The sequence below is a fragment of the Megalobrama amblycephala genome, linkage group LG3, assembly GCF_018812025.1.
Source record: "Megalobrama amblycephala isolate DHTTF-2021 linkage group LG3, ASM1881202v1, whole genome shotgun sequence".
Classification (NCBI taxonomy): Eukaryota; Metazoa; Chordata; class Actinopteri; order Cypriniformes; family Xenocyprididae; genus Megalobrama; species Megalobrama amblycephala.
The window spans coordinates 53,317,374-53,321,797 of NC_063046.1; positions in this window are offsets into that span (position 1 = coordinate 53,317,374).

Consider the following 4,424-nt stretch of genomic DNA (forward strand, 5'->3'; position numbering starts at 1 on the left):
AGTGAGAAGAATGACTAATTTTATCATCTAGCTACTCCTGCGCATGCGCGGAACACGCGCGTTCCTACAGGGGGCGCTCTGCGGCTCACAAAACACACTTAACCGTTGAAAAACACTGAAATCTCAGGTCTATTTACAAACATTTTATCCAAAATTATCATGGATATCTTCTAATTTCACTGGTTGGTATTAGGATTCACTGCAGAATTATAAAAACATTATTTTCCGAATAAGCAGTGATTGGTTCATCCATCCGCAACAGCGCTGAGAAAAGTAACAAGCGACCGTGTTCATCTTCATCTTTGATCAGTGCAAACAGTGAGAAAAGGACCATTCAAAGTGGCTAAAACATAAATATCGAAGCTATTATTGAAACCCCTTTGATAAGTGCTCAAAATTAGGCTGTTTTATAATCACAAAACTACTTAAAGTGAATCTGTGTGTCGTGATACACAGCTAATATGCAAATAAAATGAGTTTTTAAGGAGCTAAACAGTTTTGTCGGCTTTGATGAGGCGATGAACTTCGACGCATTTGTCCAATTACCGTTAATTTCTCAGTCGTTTTTCTCCACCTCCTTTTTAATCACAATTTTTGCTCATTTCCCTTCTAACAGTTTTTCCATTTCTATGATTGTAAGCCTGTTTGGTTTCTAAAAGAAACAACGAGACGCATTGTGGGATACATGTACGTGGATGTGGAGGACAATGCCATTTTTTCATCTATCTATCTATCTATCTATCTATCTATCTATCTATCTATCTATCTATCTATCTATCTATCTATCTATCTATCTATCTATCAAAATTGTAATATCAGATTTGCATAGCTTATGCTTTAGTATAATTAGGCCTACTACTAAATTAGTAGTAATTAACATAAGATTAGTTAAAAAAATTCATGGACTGATATTTGCATACCTTTCAGCTTTAGTATTAATTTTTAAATAAAATAGACATACATTTTTTAATATGTAAATGTGTAACTATACTTCTCAGTCATCCAAAATGCAATAATTAGAGATATAAAAAATATATTTGGTACTAAACACAATGCAAATTATAGCAAACTATTGGTGTCAAGAGTACAAGCAATACTCTTTTTTTTTTTCTTTTTCTTTTTTTTAATAGGTTCTGCAGACACATATTTTCTTAGTTTCATGAAAATCATGTGAACCATACTGGTCAAATGTTACGATATTTTTTCAATCGTGCAATTATTTGTTACATACAAATTCCATTTTGTTCTACTTTTTGTTGACATTGACTGCTTACTAAAGCCTATATGTTAGTTTATCTAGCTGAAGGCTATACTGTGTAGCACACTGAGCTTTTTAGACCATATAGGTAAAGGTATTCTAGGAAAAGTCAATACTGTACACAGGAAATATTGAAAAATTGCACATTTATATGCATATAGTAAATTTATTTCTGTAGCAACGTGTTACATGTAAACAGAAAATATTCCATATATTTATGAAACAGACATGGATGTTTGACAGATTTTGATAATTGAATGGATCATTTTGCATGTGACGGCTCACATGATGAAATAATGTTCAGAAGGGAAGAGATTGGCAGTTTTACTGAGAATCAGCTCATCAGTTTTGATCAGCAAGCCATGTGCATTTAGTTATTGTGCAAATTGTAGACAATTTTGCAAAAAAAAAAAAAATGTTTTAATGTGGTGTGAACAAGAAACTAATTGTTCAGAGATCTGGGGCCAGTTGCATAAACATAACCATTATGTTAAGACTGTATCTTAACATATCTAACTAGTATGACCAACTAGTTAGTTAGGGGTAACCAGTCTTACTTTTCAGTATTAAATTAGACCAATATAAGTTTTTATGTAACTGATTTAAAAAAAGTTATTAACAGTCTTAAAGAAAAAAAAAAAAGATTAGTAATTTTTAAGACTAGACTTAGCTGGTTTATGCAACCGGCCCCTGAACTTAATGTTTGAAGAAATATAATTGTGAGAACGTTAAATAGTAATATATATATATATATATATATATATATATATCTATTAAAAAACAGAATTTAATTGAAAATTAATTGTTTCTCTTCACATGTATACACGAAAACAGATTCACAACTTAAAATCAGCATGAAACGGAAGTTTGAAAGTCTTTTCTTTGCTATTGTGACATATATCGGCTTCTCGGACAAGAAAAAATGTAGGGCGGCACTTGATTTTGTCTATGGGGAATTTATTGGATGGTTGTGGTTTGCTATTGGTGGATCTCATGTGAGTGACAGGTTGACCCGCCTTCATGCCAACACATCATCAGAGAAGAGATGTCACTGCAAGAGGGAGGAGGAGTTATTTTGATTGAAAATTAAAGATTTAAAATAGGCTTAAAGGATTAGTTCACTTTCAAATCAAAATTTCCCGATAATTTACTCACCCCCATATCATCCAAGATGTTCATGTCTTTCTTTCTTCAGTCTTAAAGAAATTAAGGTTTTTGATGAAAACATTCCAGGATTATTCTCCTTATAGTGGACTTCAATGGAGCCCAAACGGTTGAAGGTCAAAATTACAGTTTCATTGCAGCTTCAAAGCGTTCTACGCAATCCCAGATGAGAAATAAGGGTCTTATCTAGTGAAACCATTCCTCATTTTCTAAAAAAAAAAAAAAAATTTTAAAAATGTATAGGTTTTAACCATAAATGCTCATCTTGAACTAGCTCTCTTCTTCTTGTCTATTAGAATTCCAGCAGTGTAGACACTGCTAAGTGTATTACTGCCCTCCTCAGGTAAAAGTTTGAACTAATTGTAATATACTTGCACTAACATATTGTATATGACAATTTAGTTCAAACTTTGACCTGAAGGAGGGCAGTAATACACTTAGCAGAACGCTAAGTAGAACGCTTTAAAGCTGCAATGAAACTGTAATTTTGACCTTCAACCGTTTAGGGCTCCACTGAAGTCCACTATAAGGAGAATAATCCTGGAATGTTTTCATCAAAAACCTTAATTTCTTTTCGACTGAAGAGAGAAAGACATGGACATCGTGGATGACATGGGTGTGAGTAAATTATCAGGAAATTTTCATTTGAAAGTGAACTAATCCTTTAATGATGTGTATGGATAAATCATTTATAATAAATACTGCAATAGTCCCATTCCATAAAAAAAATATATATTGTCAATTCATGGTGATTTTAATAGAAAGTCAGATAATATTTGAACAATTTGCTTTGGGTTTAGAGCCGTGACAAAATAAAAGCCAGTTATCTGACTTTGGAAATGACATGCTGCAATACTTCACCGCAAAATTCCTCCTCAGGTCGACCGAACGACCCCTGCCTTACTGAAAAGAACCAGTTCAGTGACTCCCAAAGGAAGTGCCACAACATTGCACGCTGACGTCATCACTGACTGCCACGAGGTGAGGTGAGACCGCAGCACGGCTCTCCGCGCGAGTCATCCGCCGAACTGACACGTAGCTCAGCGTTCAAATACAGCGGACTCGAGTGACATAATATGAGTAAAACGGGCACAGTATCACGAGTTTTCCGGTGAATACAGCTTGGGATTTATATCGTGGGGTGGCTAGAGCCTCTTGCTATATTACTTGATATTAAACCACATATATGCAAAACGCATTCCTTATTTCTATTCTCTTTATAATAGGCTACTTGAATACGCTAATAAATGTTGACAATATCACAAACCCTAGTTCACAGCATTATTCAATCCAGAGTTTATTTAGTTAGTCTTTAAAAAGACAGAGGATTCATACCTAAAATGTGCATTTATGTATAAAAAAATAAAAATAAATTAACAATGTAGCTACTGAATCCGAGAGTTGGTTTTGTGATAAAGAAAAAAAATAACGATATAAAAAACGTCACAGAAAAAGAAATGATTCAATGTGACAGAAAGAGCATTTTTTAAAAAAAATAAATAAATAAATATTTGTGGGGAAGAAACCAAACCATAATCCAGCTGACACTGGATAATGCCATCCATTACCAGAGCTTTTTTATTATGCATTTATTCATGCCAAAAACAACTCACATGAAATTGTACCAACAAACATAAAACAAAACGACAATAATAATAATAATAATAATCCAAAAGCCAGTGGAAAATACATATTTATATGAGGTTAAGCACTGAGAGTATTTTTTACATTTCAAAGATTTTTTTTTTTTGTGGCCATAATAAATATAACAATCGAATTATAGTCTGAAAAAGACAGTTGATGATTCATACCTAAAATGTGCATTTATGTATAAAAAATAATAATAAATTAACAATGTAGTTACTGAATCCGAGAGTTGGTTTTGTGATAAAGAAAAAAATAACAAAATAAAAAAGTCATAGAAAAAAAAAAGTAATGCCATCCATTACCAGAGCTTTTTTTTTTGCATTTATTCATGCCAAAAACAACTCTCATGAAATTG